The sequence below is a fragment of the Bos indicus genome, chromosome 8 (assembly GCF_029378745.1).
Source record: "Bos indicus isolate NIAB-ARS_2022 breed Sahiwal x Tharparkar chromosome 8, NIAB-ARS_B.indTharparkar_mat_pri_1.0, whole genome shotgun sequence".
In the NCBI taxonomy this organism is placed as follows: Eukaryota; Metazoa; Chordata; class Mammalia; order Artiodactyla; family Bovidae; genus Bos; species Bos indicus.
In genome coordinates this window covers 112,358,683-112,380,320 of record NC_091767.1, presented here as the reverse complement: position 1 = coordinate 112,380,320, position 21,638 = coordinate 112,358,683, and the positions used below count along the sequence as shown (strand labels likewise).

The window sequence follows — 21,638 nt, the reverse complement described above, 5'->3', positions numbered from 1 at the left end:
GTGGGTGTCGCTCAGTAGTGCTCTGGCCTCTGGGAGACAGAAGAATGACCCAGACCCTTGAGGACACAGGACGGTGATCCGAACCCCGGCTCGCGGAGGACAGTGACTTGGACCCTGGGGGACCAAAGGTCGGGAGAGAGTGACCTGCATAGTCTCAAAATGAACTTCCGTTTGGGTCCTTCTCTTAACTGGCTTCAGTCAAGCTTCACAGAAAGAGGTTGAGTGGTGGGGGTGTGAAAGTGAAAGTCGCTCAGTCGTGTTTGACTCTGCCACCCCTTTAACCAGCCTGCCAGGCTCCTCTGTCCATGGGGTTCTCCAGGCGAGAATACTGGGCAGCCATACCCTTCTCCAGGGGACCTTCCCGACCCAGGGATCGAACCCAGGTCTCCCGCATTACAGGCCACAGTCTGAGCCACGAGGGAAGCAGAAAATCCTGTGTTGACCTATTAAGTGCTCCTCGACCACTCGGTGGGGTGGACGTTATGGACTCACTTTACAGTGAGAAAACAGAGTCAGAAAAGTAAATACCCTGCCCAGGGGGAGAGAGTTAGTGTGTGGGTGAGACTTGGCTGGTTCCATGGCACAGACTCTGCCATATGCCTGCCCCACCAGCCTCCTCCTCAGTGAGTGAATGAGTGAAGTCGCTCAGTCGTGTCCGACTCTGCGACCCCATGGACTGTAGCCTACCAGGCTCCTCCCTCCATGGGATTCTCCAGGCAAGAGTACTGGAGTGGGTTGCCATCTCCTTCTCCAGGGGATCTTCCCGACCCAGGGATCGAACCTGGGTCTCCTGCATTCCAGGCAGATGCTTTAACCTCTGAGCCACCAGGGAAGCCTCCTCCAGGGAAGCCTCCTCCAGGGAAGCCTCCTCCAGGGAAGCCTCCTCCTGGGCTCCATCTAATGAGAAGCACTTCTCTAGATCAGTTCAGTTCAGTCGCTCAGTCATGTCCAACTCTGCGACTCCATGGACTGCAGCACGCCAGGCCTCACTGTCCATCACCTACTCCTGGAGTTTACCCAGACTCATGCCCATTGAGTTGGTGATGCCATCTGACCATCTCATCCTCTGTCCTCCCCTTCTCCTCCTGCCCTCAATCTTTCCCAACATCAGGGTGTTTTCAAATGAGTCAACTCTTCGAATCAGGTGGCCAAAGTATTGGAGTTTCAGCTTCAGCATAAGCCCTTCCAATGAACACCCAGGACTGATCTCCTCTAGGGTGGACTGGTTGGATCTCCTTGCAGTCCAAGGGACTCTCAAGAGTCTTCTCCAACACCACAGTTTAAAAGCATCAATTCCTTGGCACTCACCTTTCTTTATAGTCCAATTCTCACATCCATACATGACTACTGGAAAAACCATAGCCTTGACTAGATGGACCTTTGTTGACAAAGTAATGTCTCTGCTTTTTAATATGCTATCTAGGTTGGTCATAACTTTCCTTCCAAGGAGCAAGCGTCTTTTAATTTCATGGTTGCAATCACCCTCCCCAGAGTAGTGCCGTGGATTCAAAGCCTGATTCTCTTCCCAAATGTAACCTAGTCCCTGAATTCATTTCTCCAACAACTTTGCAGGCCAGTGATCTGACTTGAGATGACTGATGATCGGGTCTGAGGGCAGATCTGGCTCTTCTCTCAAGGTGGAGCTGGAGCTGTGGGGTGAGGGCCAGCAAGGCTGTGACTCTCCAGCCTCACGTGTGTCCATGTGAGGACTCTGTCAGGAGATGGGGCTCTAAGAATCTGCTGTCCTGCAGTGACCACTCTTTCTCTGATGCTGGATGTTTCATACTCAGTGTTTACTCCCCTGACTTGTCAGGGAGATGGGCTGGAAAAATCAAAGACTTCAAAGGCAGTATTTCTCCTTTCTAATGATGGCTTCTTATGCTAGGGCATAAAGATCAGGCTCTAGGCTTCCTGCCAACGCTGGCTTCAGCAGTGTCGCTTGAGAAAGGGAGAGGTAGCGTAACTGACAGTGTCTCAGGCAGGGCAGGTCTCGTGCCTTTAGCAGCTGCTGTTCATTCCTCCAATTCCTATGACAACCTGCCCCAGGAAGTGACCGGGTCAGCTCTCTGGTCTCCTGTCCCCTCAGGGCGCTAGCTGCCTTTAGAGCAGCCACAGATGAGTTTCTCTAAGTCTAGAACCGGTGGAGAAGGCATGTGCGTGTCGACTGAAAAATAATGCACAGCCTGAAAGCTGAGAATGGTGTTTTATTTGGCAGACAAAACTGAGGACTTAAGCGCAGAATTCAACCTCAGAGGGCTCTGAGGGACTGGTCCCTAGGGGTGTGGGAGGAGCCAGGATATAGAGGTGTTTTTCCACAAAGGCCAGGTAGTCAGAACATCAAAAGATTGCTATTAATTAAAGAAAACCAAACATCGCAGTTTAGTGAATTTAGCCCCTTTCTACGAATGGGAAGACGGAAGTCTGGGCTCACTGACGTCATTCTTTGATGTGCACTTCAGCTTCCTGGGCCCGGTGTCCTGGGCTCTCACCCTGAGTCTGCCTGGGCCCCTTCGGGTGTCCCGTGTCGCCCTTTCCTCCTGCTTCAGCTCATGCAGGGGAGGGGAGGGGAGGGTGGATGGCCAGTAGGGGTCAGGAGCCCAAGAGCCCACTCAGGGCGTCCTCCTCACACCCAGCTTCCAGGGGCTGTTAGTGGCTTGTAAGTTACCACATTTGCACGTGCTCTGTTGAACTTTTCTTCAGTTACTGCTTTAAGATCTTGTCATTGCAAGAAGCAATGATTAGAGTTGCTAAATTTCAGTGAATTTTAAGAAATATAAGAATTTTCATAATGCATTATTTAATGTCACATGTCCCACTGGGGCTTCTCTGCAGAAGGGACCACCTGGCGTGTCAGCCTGTCCTTTCCTGATAGACATGGATCTTCCTAAAACCTCATTTCACTGCATTTTATTTTCCAAACCTCTGTCCATCTGACCACGTATGTGCTTGCATGTCGGTGTCCGTCTCTCTTGGTCTCTGTCTCCTTCAAGTGCCCATTTAGGCAGAATCTCCTTGCCGTCCCCCAGGAAAAGCAACAGTAGACTGGTGTGTTTTCAACCCCACAGTTGTCAGGAGACAACTGTGTCAGCAAACAGAGATGTTTGGAAATAAAGGACATGGGTAAAAGCATCGTGTGAGCTGAGACACTGACTTCCTTCCAGAGAAACTCTGCAGGCGGCGCTCACGGCCTCTTCCTTCTCTTCAGCTGTCCCTGTGTGACACGTCCACTGCACAGGCCCACAGGTGAAGCCCTGTCCCTCAAAAGACACAGAACTTGCTACGTTCTTGGTCTTTGAATTAAACTTCCCCTTGGTCTTTGAATTAAACCAATTAATGTTTCATTGGTAAAAAGATAGAATTAAAAACGAAATGCCACATTCCTTTGCTCGTGAAGATGCTGCTCCAAGTCTGCTCAGTTCTGAACTGGCAGATACGTTGTCCTCCCTGGAGACTGCTAAAATGACAAGTGTCAAAAAACAAACACAGCAAAACCCTTATATGAAATGTAACAGTCCATAAGTCTACTCCAAATTGTGTATGATAGTTTAAGCAGTGTTTTTGTTAAGCAGTCTTGTTAATCATCTACTGTTTTCCAGTGGCTGATGTAGAGTGTTTTTACTTTTTTATCATGCGATATTTTATTTACAAAACGTTGAACATCAGTTCAGTTCAGTTCAGTCGCTCAGTCATGTCTGACTCTTTGCGACCCCATGAATTGCAGCATGCCAGGCCTGCCTGTCCATCACCAACTCCCGGAGTTCACCCAGACTCACGTCCATCCAGTCAGTGATGCCATCCAGCCATCTCCTCCTCTGTCGTCCCCTTCTCCTCCTGCCCCCAATCCTTCCCAGCATCAGACTCTTTTCCAATGAGTCAACTCTTCGCATGAGGTGGCCAAAGTACTGGAGTTTCAGCTTTAGCATCATTCTTTCCAAAGAAATCCTAGGGCTGATCTCCTTCAGAATGGACTGGTTGGATCTCCTTGCAGTCCAAGGGACTCTCAAGAGTCTTCTCCAACACCACAGTTCAAAAGCATCAATTCTTCAGCGCTCAGCCTTCTTCACAGTCCAACTCTCACATCTATACATGACCACAGGAAAAACCACAGCCTTAACTAGATGAACCTTTGTTGGCAAAGTAATGTCTCTGCTTTTGAATATGCTATCTAGGTTGGTCATAACTTTCCTTCCAAGGAGTAAGCGTCTTTTAATTTCATGGCTGCAGTCACCATCTGCAGTGATTTTGGAGCCCCCAAAAATAAAGTCTGACACTGTTTCCACTGTTTCCCCATCTATTTCCCATGAAGTGATGGGACCAGATGCCATGATCTTCGTTTTCTGAATGTTGAGCTTTAAGCCAACTTTTTCACTCTCCACTTTCACTTTCACCAAGAGGCTTTTGAGTTCCTCTTCCCTTTCTGCCATAAGGGTGGTGTCATCTGCATATCTGAGGTTATTGATATTTCTCCCAGCAATCTTGATTCCAGCTTGTGTTTCTTCCAGTCCAGCATTTCTCATGATGTGCTGTGCATAGAAGTTAAATAAGCAGGGTGACAATATACAGCCTTGACGTACTCCTTTTCCTATTTGGAACCAGTCTGTTGTTCCATGTCCAGTTCTAACTGTTGCTTCCCGACCTGCATATAGGTTTCTCAAGAGGCAGATCAGGTGGTCTGGTATTCCCATCTCTTTCAGAATTTTCCACAGTTTATTGTGATCCACACAGTCAAAGGCTTTGGTATAGTCAATAAAGCAGAAATAGATGGTTTTCTGGAACTCTCTTGCTTTTTCCATGATCCAGCGGATGTTGGCAATTTGATCTCTGGTTCCTCTGCCTTTTCTAAAACCAGCTTGAACATCTGGAAGTTCACGGTTCACATATTGCTGAAGCCTGGCTTGGAGAATTTTGAGCATTACTTTACTAATGTGTGAGATGAGTGCAATTGTGCGGTAGTTTGAGCATTCTTTGGCATTTCCTTTCTTTGGGATTGGATTGAAAGCTGACCTTTCCCAGTCCTGTGCCACTGCTGAGTTTCCCAAATTTGCTGGCATATTGAGTGCAGCACTTTCACAGCATCATCTTTCAGGATTTGGAATAGCTCAACTGGAATTCCATCACCTCCACTAGCTTTGTTCGTAGTGATGGCTTTCTAAGGCCCACTTGACTTCACATTCCAGGATGTCTGGCTCTAGGTCAGTGATCACACCATCGTGATTATCTGGGTCGTGAAGATCTTTTTTGTACAGTTCTTCTGTGTATTCTTGCCATCTCTTCTTAATATCTTCTGCTTCTGTTAGGTCCATACCATTTCTGTCCTTTATCGAGCTCATCTTTGCATGAAATGTTCCCTTGGTATCTCTGATTTTCTTGAAGAGATCCCTAGTCTTTCCCATTCTGTTGTTTTCCTCTATTTCTTTGCATTGATCCTGAAGAAGGCTTTCTTATCTCTTCTTGCTATTCTTTGGAACTCTGCATTCAGATGTGTATATCTTTCCTTTTCTCCTTTGCTTTTCGCTTCTCTTCTTTTCACAGCTATTTGTAAGGGCTCCCCAGACAGCCATTTTGCTTTTTTGCATTTCTTTTCTATGGGAATGGTCTTGATCCCTGTCTCCTGTACAATGTCACGAGCCTCATTCCATAGTTCATCAGGCACTCTATACAGCAACACCGTCAGTGCTCATCCATGGCTGAATGAGTCAAGAGCATGTAGTGTGTACACACAGTGGAATATTACTCAGCTGGGAAGAAGGCACTCCTGCTGTTTGGACAACCTGGACGAACTGGAGACATTGTGTTAATGGAGTAAGCCATCACAGCACGAGTCCACTCGTACGAGGAGATACTTAAGAGTCGTCAGAAGCATAGAATGGATGGTGGTGGTCTGGGACTAGGGGTGGGGGGGGGCAGAGACGGAAGATCAAGGGTTAAATACCAGTTCTGCAGGTAAGTTGTGGAGACCCGCTGTGCAGCAGAAATCTGTACAAAGGGTGGATCTCAGTACTGTGGTCCTACCATGATTACATAAGAGCATGAACCACCACCACCGTGTACTTGAAATGCTCACTTCTGTGTCACTGATTCCATGACCGTCGGTGACTAAGCAGCTGAACTCCTTGAGCTGGCTGGTGTCAACTGGTGTAACCACTGTGGGAAACTGCCGTTTATCTTAGAATCTGGGTGTACACACATCACAAAACTCAGCATTTCTACTACTGCTATACAGCCTACAGAAATGCGTGCATAGGTGCCTGTGTTTTTGCCAGTTTTATTTATAACTGACTCACATTGTAAAGAACTTCCCTGGTGCCTCAGACAGTAAAGCGTCTGCCTACAATGTGGGAGACCCGGGTTTGATCCCTGGGTTGGGAAGATCTCCTGGAGGAGGAAATGGCAACCCACTCCAGTACTCTTGCCTGAAAAATCCCAAGGACAGAGGAGCCTGGTGGGCTACAGTCCATGGGGTAGCAAAGAGTCGGACACGACTGAGCAACTTCATTCTCTACTTTTCTTTCTTTCATGTTGTAAAACCATCAATGAACAGGCCCCTCCAGCTCCGCGGGGTGAGGCTTCACGTTCCTCGGCCTGAAGCAGCACCAGGCCACGGTGATTGTGTGCGCATGTCTGGGCCCAGTCTCCTTATGAACAAGGACACGATTGTGCTGGATTAGGGCCCACCTGGCCCAGGGTCACCTCGCCTTGACTGGTCACATCGGCAGGGACCCCAGGCTCCAGCAGGCCCTCCCAAGGCCCCGTGCTGTGGCCTCGCACCGCATAAAAACTAATTTAGTTTTTATGATCCCCCATTTCATGTTGTAGCCATGCAAAGAAGGAGTCTTGTGCTGTTGTTTGAAGGAGACACATGTCTTTTTTAATTCCAAGACAAGCGAAGGCTCACTAAAATGTAACTTGTTAACGCTAGTTTCTGTGCACATAACATGACTTCACTAAGCAGCTGTTGTGGAATGACCACCGCTTTTGAATATCAACTTACCCACAGCTGGTCCCTAACTGTTGACCACATTCAGTTGCTTAACTGTGATCTGATTTGTTTCTTTGTAGACTTTGCTTAGTGTATGTCTCAGTCTCATCTTTGTGAAACAACAGATGACTGGCTTGAAAACTCTTTATCCCAATGGTCTTTCGTAAAATTTACTAGCTAATGAGCATCAGGGACAAATGTTGAAGAGTCAGAACAGCAGGAGATCTGCAGTCCCTCCAGCTCCACCAGGGCTTTCTAACCGCCTCCCTCCCTCTGCCGTCTGACAGCGGCTCTTGGTTGCTTTCTCGACCGAGATCAACACTCCCCCTCCAGCTCCCGAAGCTTCCTCTCGTGTGGCTTCACTCCTGCTCCTCCCCTTCCTGTGTCTTTTGCTCCCCTCCTCACTAGTGCCTGTCCTCCTGCCCCGAGAGGACAGGAGCCCCCAGCCTGCTTCTTGGTTTGCAGTCACATTAAGCAAAACAGATAAATTCAACTTGCTTTATCTCTTACAGCAATGGTTCCCAACCCCCAGGCCGCATCAACAAACACCTGTCCATAGCCTGTTAGGAGCTGGATCCACAGCAGGAAATGAGCGGTGGCTACGTGAACAGGCGTTGTCTGTATTTATAGCCACTCTCCCTCGCTTGCGGATCCACCGGAGCCCCGCCTCCTGTCAGGCACTGGTGACATTAGATATTCACAGGCGCACAGACCTGCGTGGACTGTGCGTGTGAGGGGTCCAGGCTGCCAGCTCCTTATGAGAAGCGCCCTGAAGCCATCCCCCCAACCCCCCACCCCCATCCATGGAAAAGCCACAAAACCAGTCCCTGGTGCCAAAAAGGCTGGGAACCGCGGCCTTAAAGCATCACATGCCAGAGCTGGGTGCGCTCAGGGCCCTGCGTGCGCTCAGGCCCGGCTCCGTCACCCTGCATCTGAGCCCGGGTGAGCTCCATGAGTTCAAGCCTCAGCTTCCTTTGCTGGGCAAAGGGGCAACAGTTCCCAGTGACACGTGTGTAAGAAGGGCTCGCACAGACGCGCTGCCTCACACGCCAGGAAGCCCCGGCCCAGCCAGGCGCCCACCGCGCGGCCCCTCAGGAGCCCTGAGACCTTGGCGGGACGGCCAGCTATGCCTGGAGGCAGAGGGTGTGAAGGCGGAGAGGCCCTGGACCCCAGAACCTGGGCTTGAGGCACCCACTCCTGTCGGCTGGCTCACTTGTAAGCCGATCACCACACATCACAGGGCGATTACTCTTGTGACGCACTCAGCAGAAGGCCCTCCAGTCTGGCATTAGTAATTTCAAAGTGAAGTGAAGTTGCTCAGTCGTGTCCAACTCTGTGCGACACCATGGACTGTAGCCTACCAGGCTCTGATGAGCCTCTTAGTCCATGGAATTTTCCAGGCAAGAGTACTGGAGTGGGTTGCCATTTCCTTCTCCAAGGGATCTTCCCAACCCAGGGATCAAACCCGGGTCTCCTGCACTGCAGGCAGACGCTTTACCGTCTGAGCCACCAGGGAAGCCTTCAGTAATTTCAAAGGCAATAACAAAATTGTATAAAGAGCATGTAACACAAAGGAATCGGAGAAGGCAGTGGCACCCCACTCCAGTATTCTTGCCTGGCAAATCCCATGGACGGAGGAGCCTGGTAGGCTGCAGTCCATGGGGTCGCTAGGAGTCAGACATGACTGAGCGACTTCACTTTCACTTTTCACTTTCATGCATTGGAGAAGGAAATGGCAACCCACTCCAGTGTTCTTGCCTGGAGAATCCCAGGGACGGTGAGCCTGGTGGGCTGCCGTCTATGGGGTTGCACAGAGTCGGACACGACTGAAGCGACTTAGCAGCAGCAACAGCAACACAAAGGAATAAAGGATTTCCCTTTGATCGTCTGTGTTTTCTTTTCAACTTAGCCATCTTTTTTTCACTTTAACTATTCCTGTCTTAATAATATCAGGAGTGAACCAGGCCTGTTCATTACTCACAGTGATGTCAGGATCCCTGAGCATCACCAGGGATCTTTGCTGAAACCTGGAGAGGAGAGTATGTATTACCGAGTGTGACCACTAGGTGGACACCTGCCCACTTTCCTCTTGCTCCTGCAGGTCTGTATTCAGTTCAGTTCAGTTCAGTTCAGTTGTCTCTCAGTGCCCCCATGGACTGCAGCACGCCATGCCTTCCTGTCCATCACCAACTCCCAGAGTTTGCTCAAACTCATGTCCATCGAGTCGGTGATGCCATCCAACCATCTCACCCTCTGTCGTCCCCTTCTCCCACCTTCAGTCTTTCCCAGCATCCGGGTCTTTTCCAATGAGTCAGTTCTTCACATCAGGTGGCCCAAGTTTTGGAGTTCAGCTTCAGCATCAGTCCTTCCAATGAATATTCAGGACTGATTGCCTTTAGGATGGACTGGTTGGATCTCCTTGCAGTCCAAGGGACTCTCAAGAGTCTTCTCCAATAAAGATAAAGTAAAAAGTTACCTCTGGTGGCTCAGACGGTAAAGCGTCCACCTATAATGCAGGAGACCCGGGTTTGATCCCTGGGTCGGGAAGATCCCCTGGAGAAGGAAATGACAGCCCACTTCAGTACTGCCACAGTTCAAAAGCATCAATTCTTCGGTGCTCAGCCTTAATCAGAGTCCTATTCTGGCTTCTGCATCTTTTTCCTCTCTGTTCCTGGAAAAGTGAATTTTTATAGCACTTTTATTATCCATTTAGTCATACTGGAAACTGTCTGTGCCTTCATTTAACCCCAGGGCCAGATTATTGTTCAAATAGGCCCATTTGATAAAAAATCCTAGGTGGCTGTTAAGTCACCACAGCCTAGTCCCAGCGCTTGGCCCGCCGTGCTGGGTCTGCCCGTGGCGATGCAGTCCAGCCTCTGGCCCGGAGCACGCCTGTGCGGAGAGGCTGAAGACAGAGCCAAGCCGCTGGGACGCGAGCCGTGTGCGGGGGCGCTGACGCACCGCCTCACGGGCTTGTTTGACGCCTTTTATAAATAGCCCTGGTCTGGGAAGGGGATCTGGAAGTCATCACCCCAGATAATTGCTCCAGGTCAGTGCTGTTTAGAAGCAGCTCAAAGCTGTTTCAGGCAGGAATCCTCTCTCAGTTCAGTTCAGTTCACTCGCTCAGTCGTGTCCGACTCTTTGTGACCCCATGAACCGCAGCACGCCAGGCCTCCCTGTTCATCACCAACTCCGGGAGTCTACCCAAACTCATATCCATTGAGTCGGTGATGCCATCCAACCATCCCATCCTCTGTCGCCCCTTCTCCTCCTGCTCTCAATCTTTCAGCCCCAACCCCAGGTGTGAAAAGGGACCGCCGTGTGCAGTCAGCGTCTAGCAGGAGCCGACTGGAGACCAGAGGCCCGCCCGGCCCTGCTGGACCGACCTAAGGACTCGCCCACAAGGGTCCCCGCGGCTCCCGGGACGCGGGGGAGGGCTCTCCGAGGCTCCCCGGGGTCAAGCCGGGGCCACATGAACACGGGGTGGTCTTCCTGCCTTTCGGGGGTTCCCCCCACCTCCTCCTGGAGCAAAGCCCCAGGGCTGGCGGACAGCTGCAGCGTTTCCCTGGAAAAGAGTTGTTCTCGGAACTAAACCCAAAAGGAAAGGAGGAGCTGGACACAGACGGGACGGGCCTCGCCGCAGGCTGGGCAGCAAGCTTCTGGGAGCCTGCTCGGTGGGAACATTCCCGCCCTTTGTCATCGTGAGTGAGCACGGCCAGCGTTTCCCACGACGCCAGACAGAAGTGCTGGCTCCCCAAGAAGAACACGGGGGCCCAGATGTGGGATTTTAGTCGTTAGAGAGGCGGGGACCTTTTCAGAGCGATTAGAGTGGGGGCCAAAGAGAGACGGGGTGCGGGGCAGGTCCCGCGGCAGGGACGGGGTGCGCGCGCAGCAGCTGACAGGCTGCGCATGGGGCCTGAGCCACAGGGAAGGTTCCAGAGCTTCCAGCCATCTCAAGAAGGGGTCCTGAAAAGCAGCAAGAGCTTTCCCGTGCAGCTCCGCTGGGGACCGCGTGAGCTGAATTCCAAGCAGAACCTCGCGCCTTCCTGTCTGCTGGGAGATGCAGGGGTCGTCCTGCTGACCGGAGGGCAGGTTTGGTCTGGAAACGGCGCCCGTGTTGGAGAAAGGGGAGGGGGACGCGCTTCTTGGCAGCAGCGGCTCGCTGAGGTCCTGGTGACCTGGAGCTTCCCAAGGGGTCCGGGACGCACGGGGGTCTGCTGCGCAGTGGGCGCTGGGCCGCCTCCCCTTGCTCCACACCCAGCGCGATCTCGGTTCTGGACTCACCTGACCCGGAGGCCTCGTTCCGGTGGAATAGCCACACGCGTCTCCCTCGGATCCGGTTAAGGGAACTGTGACTGAAGGCTCCGGTCGGCGGAGCCGCACGCGTCCGGCGGGGCCCCCTGGGCCAGCGGCCTGGGCCCCTCACCTGCCCGCGGGCGGCGGGGTCTCCGGGCACGTCTCCCGGCGCAGCGCCCGCAGCGGAGTCCAGCGAGCGCGCCCGGCTCACGCTAACCACTGGGCCTTAGGGCCCGCTCCTCCAGCGCCCGCGCTGAGCTCCTCACCTTCTCCTCCTCACATCCTTCTTTTCCTTTTACTAAAATGTGAGAAGCAGCTTCTGGGGGCAGCGGGTCAACTGGTATCTTTCGCCATTAACTTTTCTTAATTTTGAAAATGAGAAGGATAATATTTAAGTTTTTATTTCTTTTCGGGGTCTTCTACAAAGCAGTTGAAAACGGGATAATGTTTCCAACTCAGTAGAATATGAGGAAAGCACTAAGAGAAGTGACTTTTATTTGAAGAAAATGATTAGAAGTCAACAAAACATAGAAAACACTCGAAGGAAATGGGGTGTGATGAGAAGGTGACTTGTAAGGCTGCTTGGAGATGGGGCATGTGCCTTTCAGGTCCCTTGGCTCCTTGGAAACAGGTGGGATTTGCCAAGAGTGTCTACAGGCCTGAGTTACACCAGAAACGTTCAACCAGGAAGGAAGGTCCTGTGCCTGCTCCATGGGGCAGGTGTACAGCCCCAGAGCACTGGACTTCTCTGATGCTTAATGAAAATGCATCCTTTTGCTTTTAAAATTCACATCTAAGTCCTGGTGTATACCCATTTAAAGTCACTGCTGATGTTATTCACGTGTCCAAATTGCTGAGCTGTGGAGAGAAGCGTGGTGAAAGGAAAGCACCTTATTTTGCTGTTTACTAATTCTTATAAATTATTCAGCTGGTTGGAATTCCAGGGCTTGAGGAGGGGATTCTGGGGTGCTAGAGCGACTCTCCCGGGCTGGTCCGGGCGCCCGTGCAGTTTGCAAACGTTCTCTGCGCCTGGGAACGTGCACCTGTCTGTATAATGCTCTCACTTATTGAACTTTCTTGAAAACACTCAGGATACAATACAAAAGGCTTCTCCTGGAAAAGGACCAGACAGTTTTAGCATCAGAAATGATACCTGTTAGGGATGGAAGCACCTATTATTACATAAAATTCCATGAATTATTGATGGTTCTCAACAAGTAAATCAAAGGAATCTGTGATCACTCTTGGGAAATACTAGACATACAACTCGTAATTTTGAAAATGGAAAGAAAGAGAAAGAATAAAGCATTGATCCGGCCTTTCATAGAAAAACTGTACCTCAGAGTAACCAAATAGTTGATAAAGGGAGGTTTCTCTGTGTAGAAATATTTCAGCTAATAAGAAAAGAACGGTAATGTTAAAATATCATGACTTTGCTACCCTTAATACATTAATGAGCCTGGGTGGTGACGGTTAACGCCAGTTAGTGAGGGAGAGAGAGAAAGCGGTGACCAGACCCTAGATACGTCTTGGTCATGGGGCACAGTGTCACCAGGGGAACAGCCTCACCAAAAACGTGGATCAACACCATGAAGTTGGTGAAGCATCTTGATCTAAGGATCAATTTACAGAAAATACTGGGAGCTGATGAAAATACTTTCAAAGTTACACGTCAGGGATGCAGTCGTCAGCACCAGCTGGTGGGGCTTCTGGAAGACCAACGTCTCAGTGTCTCCAACACATAGATTATAAGAGAGAAAAGAAGTCAACAATATATTTCAAGTTTCAAAATGTATTTGTAATTTCTTCAAAGACTGTTTCTAGGGTTCAGCCGCAGACGTGAACTAACTGGGAGCTGATGGCTTATCCATAAGGTGAAGAGAACGTTTCAGTGTCACATGTCTATATGTGTGGATAAAGAGGTGTGCTCAGAAATGTACCTTAGGAACCGCAGCACGACCACAGAAAGAAACACAGAGCTTTCAGGGCAGCGTTACTGCTTACAGAGAAGCTGGAAACAGCTGAAGTCCCCAGGCGGTGAGAATGGCCCACCGCCTGGCGATGGAGACAAGCCCGGCCCTGGGCCCAGCTGGGGCACAGCCTGGACGTCTGACCTCTTCCCATGAGCGCCCTCTCGGCTGGCTTTCGGTGTACCATCTTACGAGTCTTTCTCAATTTATCCTCTTTGGGTCCCTATTTTTTCTTTTGCTATATTCTATTTTGGCTTGAACGGGTGAATTTTCATGATCCAATCTGTTCCTCCGTTGATTTTTGTGTCTATTATTTATCTTTCAGAGGTTTCCCTCAAAATCACCATTTTTATCTTTATCTTTTTATGGTTTACTCTGACACAGTCTCATCCGTCTCTGTCATATGAAGACCTTCATGACAGTAAAGCCACCCTCAGCCTCTCCTGTCTTGTCTGCTACTCCCTTCCGCTTACATTTCGTGTGGTAATCTCACCGTGTTTTGTGTTTTGTTGTCTTAAAGAGTCAACTTGTGAAGAATGTGGCAGAAGAAAGGGAAACACTGCTTTTATCCATCTTCATCTTTACTCTTCCCAGTGTTTGTTATTACTTCTGGACACCACGTTTCTTTCTGATAAAATCCGTCTTCAGCCTGAAGAACTTCCTTCATCATTCCTCAGGGTGCAGATCAGCTGGGAACACATTCATTCAGCTTTAATTCCCCTTAAAGTGTCTATTTATCCTTAATGTTTGAAAGATGATTTTGCTAGATGCATTCCTATTTGACAGACTTTTTATTCAGCTTCATTTTCTTGCCGCCAATCATTATTTTTGTGACAAAATATCCTCTGTGAGTTTTATCCTTGCTCCCGACATGGAATAAATCTCTTTCTGCATCTGGCTGCTTTTTTATCTTTGGTTTTCAGCAACTTGTTCCAGGGGCCTCAGGTGGCTTTCCTTGTGATTCTCCTGTTAAGGGTTTGCTGTGCTTTTTGGATCTGCAGATTGCTGTTTCAGATAATTCGGGTTATATTCTGCCAATAATTGCTTCCGATATATTTTTGGTCCATTCCTAGGCAAAAGAGAAAAGGAAAGATATACCCATTTGAATGCAGAGTTCCAAAGAACAGCAAGGAGAGATAAGAAAGCCTCCTCAGGGATCAATGCAAAGAAATACAGGAAAACAACAGAATGGGAAGACTAGAGATCTCTTCAAGAAAATTAGAGATGCCAAGGGAAATTTTCATGCAAAGATGGGCACAATAAAGGACAGAAATGGTATGGACCTAACAGAAGCAAAAGATATTAAGAAGAGGTTCAAGAATACAGAGAACTATACAAAAAAGATCTTCACGACCAAGATAACCCTGAAGGTGTGATCACTCACCTAGAGCCAGACATCCTGGAGTGCAAAGTCAAGTGGGCCTTAGGAAGCATCACTATGAACAAAGCTAGTGGAGGTGATGGAATTCCAGCTGAGCTCTTTCAAATCCTAAAGGACGATGCTGTGAAAGTGCTGCACTCAATATGCCAGCAAATTTGAAAAACCAGCAGTGGCCACAGGACTGGAAGAGGTCAGTCTTCATTCCAATCCCAAAGAAAGGAAATGCCAAAGAATGCTCAAACTACCGCACAACTGCACTCATCACACACGCTAGCAAAGTAATGCTCAAAATTCTCCAAGCCAGGCTCCAGCAATATGTGAACCATGAACTTGCAGCTGTTCAAGCTGGTTTTAGAAAAGGCAGAGGAACCAGAGATCAAATTGCCAACATCTGCTGGATCATCGAAAAAGCAAGAGAGTTCCAGAAAAACATCTACTTTTGTGTTACTGACTATGCCAAAGCTTTTCATTGTGTGGGTCACAACAAACTGTGGAAAATTCTTCAAGAGATGCAAATACCAGACCACCTGACCTGCCTCCTGAGAAATCTGTATGCAGGTCAGGAAGCAACAGTTAGAACTGGACATGGAACAACATACTGGTTCCAAATTGGGAAAGGAGTACATATTGTCACCCTGCTTATTTAACTTATATGCAGAGTACATCATGAGAAACGCTGGCCTAGATGAAGCACAAGCTGGAATCAAGATTACCAGGAGAAATATCATTAACCTCAGATATGCAGATGACACCACCCTTATGGCAGAAAGTGCAAAGTAACTGAACAACCTCTTGAAAGTGAAAGAGGAGAGTGAAAAAGTTGGCTCAAAACTCAGCGTTCAGAAAACTAAGATCATGGCATCTCTTCATGGCAAATAGATGGGGAAACAGTAGAAACAGTGACAGACTTTAATTCTGGGACTCCAAAATCACTGCAGCTGGTGACTGTAGCCATGAAATTAAAAGACACTTGCTCCTTGGAAGAAAAGCCATGATAAACCTAGACAGCACATTAAAAAGCAGAGACATTACTTTACCAACAAAGGTCCATCTATTAAAAGCTATGATTTTTCCAGTAGTCATGTATGGATGTGAGAGTTGGACTATAAAGAAAGCTGAGTGCAGAAGAATTGATGCTTTTGAACTGTGGTGTTGGAGAAGACTCTTGAGAGTTCCCTGGACTGCAAGGAGATCCAACCAGTCCATCCTAAAGGAAATCAGTCCTGAGTGTTTATTGGAAGGACTGATGCTGTACCTGAAACTCCAATACTTTGGCCACCTGATATAAAGAATCAACTCGTTGGAAAAGACCCTGATGCTGGAGAAGATTGAAGGTGGGAGGAGAAGGGGATGACAGAGGATGAGATGGTGGGATGGCATCACCAACACAGTGCCCATGAGTTTGAGCAAGCTCTGGGAATTTGTGATGGACAGGGAGGCCTGGCGTGCTGCAGTCCATAGGGTCGCAAAGAGTTGGACACGACTGAGTGACTGAACTGACCTGAACTAAGCTTTTCACTGATATTTTTTCTGGGCCTTAAAGTTCACAGTTCACATCCTATTGAAGCCTGGCTTGGAGAATTTTGTGCATTACTTTGCTAGTGTGTGAGATGAGTACAATTGTGCTGTAGTTTGAGCATTCTTTGGCATTTCCTTTCTTTGGGATTGGAATGAAAACTGACCTTTTCCAGTCCTGTGGCCACTGCTGGTTTTTCAAATTTGCTGGCATATTGAGTGCAGCACTTTCACAGCATCATCTTTTAAGATTTAAAGTAGCTCAACTGGAATTCCATCACCTCTACTAGCTTTGTTTGTAGTGATGCTTCCTAAGGCCCACTTGACTTCACATTCCAGGAGGTCTGGCTGTAGGTGAGTGATCACACCATTGGGGTTATCTGAGTCGTCAAGATCTTTTTGTATAGTTCTCTGTATTCCTGAACCTCTTCTTAATATCTTCTGCTTCTGTTAGGTCCATACCATTTCTGTCCTTTATTGTGCCCGTCTTTGCATGAAAATTTCCCTTGGTATCTCTAATTTTCTTGAAGAGATCTCTAGTCTTTCCCATTCTGTTGTTTTTCTGTATTTCTCTGCATTGATCCCTGAGGAAGGCTTTCTTATCTCTCCTTGCTATCCTTTGGAACTCTGCATTCAAATAGGTCTATCTTTCCTTTTCTCCTTTGCCTTTTGCTTCCCTTCTTTTCATAGCTATTTGTAAAGCCCACACATTTGATTAACAAAATAGAGCCCATGTGTGCCCTGGACTACCACTCCATGATCTGGAACAATAAAAATGCTTTATATGCAAGAACCAATTACATAAAAAATATGAAAAAATTATATACTGCACAGTAGTAAGTATGTAAATTAAAATGCACAAAGAACAATCTCACATATTTTTTCACACAGAAGTTGATCTACAAAGACATCCATTAATTATAAAAGAGTGAGTGCCTACTGGAGGGAGAATAAAGACTGGGAACAGGGAATAAATGGCACAAAATAGAAAATACAATTTCATAACAGAGGAACAGCCTGGGCCTCGTGATCAGCTTTTGTCAAGTACAAAACACGAGAGAATCACCTCTTTTCTTTTGGTATCTTTATAATTAAATTAGAAAGAATGTAAAGTCATAATTTAAAACTGGTTTTAGATTATAAAAGCAGATGAATTATTACTAACAAAGAACAATTTAAATCAAATATATTAAGCAGAGGCTAATGTTTTTAATGCTACTGATAGATAAAGAAATGTATTGACAAAATAATTAAGTGTTCTATTAGATGATTAAATGGAATCTGAACAGTCATTACACAGAGATACTAAATCTTCCATTAATTTTTGACAGACTGGAAATTTATCAAGACTCTTTAATTAAAATATCATCAGCTGTGGTGGAAAATCCACTAATAGTTTGTGGGTAAAAATGTGAAGTGAGGAGATGACAGTTTCCTTAATAAAATGTCCGTGTGTGCCTGCTCAGGCGCTTCAGATGTGTCCGACTCTTTGCAGCTCCATAGACTGCAGCCCGCAGACTCCTCTGTCCATGAGGTTGATTCTCCAGGCAAGAATCCTGGAGTGGGTTGCCATGCCTTCCTCCACGAAATCTTCCCAATTTGGGGATTGAACCTGCATCTAGGTGTGTCTCCTGCTTTACAGGCAGAATCTTTATTGCTGAGCCACCGGGGAAGCCCATAAAATGGCAAGCTTCAGCCGTAACTGTCACTATTTACATTAAATGAAACAGGCTTAATACACCAACAAAGTCAGGGATTGTCAGAATACATTTTTCAAATGATTAAAAATGATATTTAAAAGAAACTCACTTCAAATATAATGACATATGTAGGATCAAAATAAAAAGCTGGAAATAGATATACTCCACAAATTTTAATTTTAAAAAGTAGGGATTATTATATTTACAAAAGATAAACCCTAGAGCAGAAAAATTTACCAGGGACCAAGATAGATATTCAGTTCAGTTCAGTCGCTCAGTCGTGTCCAACTCTTTGCGACCCCATGAATCGCAGCACACCAGGCCTCCCTGTCCATCACCAACTCCCGGAGTTCACTCAGACTCACGTCCATCGAGTCAGTGATGCCATCCAGCCATCTCATCCTCTGTCGTCCCCTTCTCCTCCTGCCCGCAATTCCTCCCAGCATCAGAGTCTTTTCCAATGAGTCAACTCTTCGCATGAGGTGGCCAAAGTAGATAGATATTACTTATGGATAAAAAGATTAATCTGTGCAGAAGGCATAGCAATCCTCACTCCTGAAAAAGAAAGTAGGAGCGTAAATCCATTAAACAGAAAACAAGAAAAGCATACAGATCATCAGTGAAACAAAACTAGGTTCTTTTAAAAGAGTTTTAAAATGATATGGCTCTAGTGAGACTGAAAAACAGTGAAAAGAAAAAAGGTATAAAATTCCAGTATGAAGGATGAAGGGCGATATATCACTGTAGATGCCACAGATATTAAAACATAACAAAAAATTCAAGCCATTCTGTTCACATGAATCTGACAACACAAAATGTACCATTTCCAAAGAAAACACACTCAATGTGAAAAGGATAATCTGAATATTCATGTAATATCCAAAAAAATCAATGTTCTGGAATAGGCCAACTGACATTATTCAGTGGGTGAAGCAGAAAGAAAAATAAATTAAGACTTGTGAGCAGACCCTACGGGTCAGTGCGATGCCACTGCGTGGACCGCGTGCGCAGCATACACAGACACGCAGCTTTGCTGCAGAACCAGACGGAAAGGGAGTTTCTGACAAAACGTGCTGTTCCGCTCACTGTCTCAAGGGAAGGGTTTTCTGTGTAACGAGTGCAGCCCCCACGTAAACTCCCCCCAGGGGCGTTGGCGCCCCTGGGCTGGGAGATGGAGAGACAGGGGCTGGCCTCCACGGTGCCCGGGGCCAAGGCTGCAGTGCAGGGCCTGGAACGCGTCCCACATGGCGCTAGCCTCAACCTTTGGGCAGTAACCCAGCAGAATCCAAGTAACCTAGAATTCAGCGCATTCCAGTACTTTCCAAGATGACCATGGAAGCCTTTTCCAGAGACTTGCAACTGAAGATTGAGTAGATATATAAACATAAGCTAATGTTGTTCAACTTTGCCGACTCTTTGTCAGCTGCAACCTGCGGCGTCTTCAGGCTCCAGCATCTCCTTTTCCGAAGTGTGTGTTGCGTCTGTGTTTGTAAAGAGTCCGTCACACCTGGATGCGCTGATTTCTCCCCCAACTCTTGTTTCCTGCCTGAGCATCCGTTATAATTTAAAAAAATGTTTTAGAATTGTTTGAACAGGTGGAATGTGGAATTTTAATTTCGCAAATGGAGAATTAGGTGCTTCATCATCTGTCCCACGAAGTCACATTGATTCCTCTCTTTGAAAAGATTTTGTTTACTGAACCCTTAGCTGTATTTTTTAAGCAGCTGTTGTTAATAATATATTTTAAAAGGGCATTTATAAATATTTATCAAGGAACTTAATTTGAGCAGTCAACCCTCCTCCCTGTGTGAACACTAGGCTTGAAGAATGTCACAGAAAACATTTTTCTTTCATCTAATTATGTGATTTCAGATGTCGGATGGGGAAAATGTGGAAACAGCTAAATTTGCACTTGATGCCCTCTGCCGATGCTCTGCTTTTATCGTATTATTGCTCGTATTATTCCCCACAAACAACAGAGACTTGGTCATTCCCACAGCGCCCAGTGAGTCGCAACTGTCGTCGAAGGTCAGGCGCAGCTGAAATGGACAGATGGCGAGACCCCACTTCTAGGGCTGGTGCTCGACCACAAGATGGGGTCTCAGAAGGGCCAGGCAGCAGGTTGTGCAGGAACAAATATCTTTCAGAGGAACAAACATCAGAACGCCCATCCCCGAATGAGCTTACACCCAGTAAAAAATTGACCATCGGTCAGCGAGTCTGCTGTCGGACCTCCGGCCACAATGCGGTCAGACAGCATGCAAGTCCCGCTGCTCACCACCGCTCACCAGGGTGAGGGCGACGCTGGGCGGGGGCGGGGGCTTTCCCGGTTGGTGGGGGCTTTAGGGGGTGCGGGGGGTTTCCAGGTGGGGGGGGATGGGGACTTTCCCGGTGGTGGGGGACGGGGGTTTTCCTGGTGGGGGGGATGGGGGCTTTAGGGGGGGAGGGGCTTTCCCGGTGTGGGCGGGTGCGGGGGTTTTCCCGGTGGTGGGGTGGGGGGTTTAGTGGGGCGGGGGCTTTCCCGGGGTGGGAGGGCGGGGGCTCTCCCGGTGAGGGGGCTGGGGCTTGGGGTGTGGGGGGGGGGTGGGGCTTTCGGGAGGCGGGGGCTTTCCCGGTGGGGGGTGCGGGGGGTTTCCAGGTGGGGGGAGTGAGGACTTTCCCGGTGGGGGCGGGGGGTGGGCGGGGGCTTTCCTGGTGGGGGGGAGCTTTAGGGGGGCAGGGGCTTTCCCGGTGGGGGGAACGCGGGGGCTCTCCCGGTGCGGGGGGGGTGCCTCTGGGGCTTGGGGGGGTGGGGCTTTCGTGGGGCGGGGCTTTCCCTGGGTGGGGAGTGGGGCCGGGGGTGGGGGCTGCGGCTTTCCCGGGGTGGGTGGGGGGGCGGGGGCTCTGCGGGAGGGGGCTTTTGGGGGTCGGGGGCTTTCCTGGAGTGGGAGGGTGGGGGCTCTCCCGGTGGGGAAGGTTGGGACTTGGGGGGGGTGGGGCTTTCGGGGGGCGGGGGCTATCCAGGGGTTGGGGGTGGGGGCGGGGGGCGGGGGCTTTCCCGGTGGGATGGGGGTGGGGGCTGGGGCTTTCCCAGGGTCGGGGGGGCGGGGGCCCTCCCGGGGTGGGCGGGGGCTTTTCCGGGGTTGGGGGGGCGGGGACTGGGGCTTTCCCGGGGTCGGAGGGGCGGGGGCTCTGCGGGAGGGGTCTTTCAGGGGGCGGGGGCTTTCCTGGGGTGGGGGGTCTCGGGCTGCCAAAGCGTCTGCGACAGCGAAGCTAGGACATCAGTGATGCAGGCTGTGTCCCAAGGCTCCGGGACTAACAAACATTTTAGCTGAATCTTAATACTCTGGTGCCGTGGTGAGCAGAGGCCTTTAGAGAACGGACTGAAAACACGCCGGGCCCAGGCCCACGACCATCCTAGGGAGACCCTGCCTTCCCCTCACAGCACCCACGGCCCCCCGTGCCTGCCCACATCCCAGCCTGCCCTTCAGTTTCCCCCAGGTGCCACCTGCTGGCTCAGGTCTCTGCCCACACCCACCCACCCAGGGCTGAATCAAGATGCCTGCAGACACTGGGAGGATTTCGGGTCTCTGCAGAAATTCTACTTAATACTGCCTATTTTTTCCTCAAAATAAATAACCTTAAAAGAGGAAGAAAATATAATGGATGTACAAACTGAATTGCAGGAAATCACAAAGTTTCTGGAGATAAAAGTATAAAGCACTGTAGTTTACCAGCACCTTGTCTCACTGTTGACTATGCCAGCCAGAGTTTCGGAAAAGGGGACCTGATGGGAATACAGAGATGTTTGCCAGGGA

General features: G+C 48.9%; 1 non-coding gene across 1 annotated transcript; it reads right to left on the bottom strand.

The window, feature by feature from the left end:
• Nucleotides 1-760: 760 nt before the first annotated feature.
• On the bottom strand, nt 761-832 carry TRNAS-GGA (transfer RNA serine (anticodon GGA)). Its single transcript has one exon. It is a non-coding gene; the product is annotated as a tRNA-Ser (tRNA).
• Between the last annotated feature and the right edge of the window lie 20,806 nt (nt 833-21,638).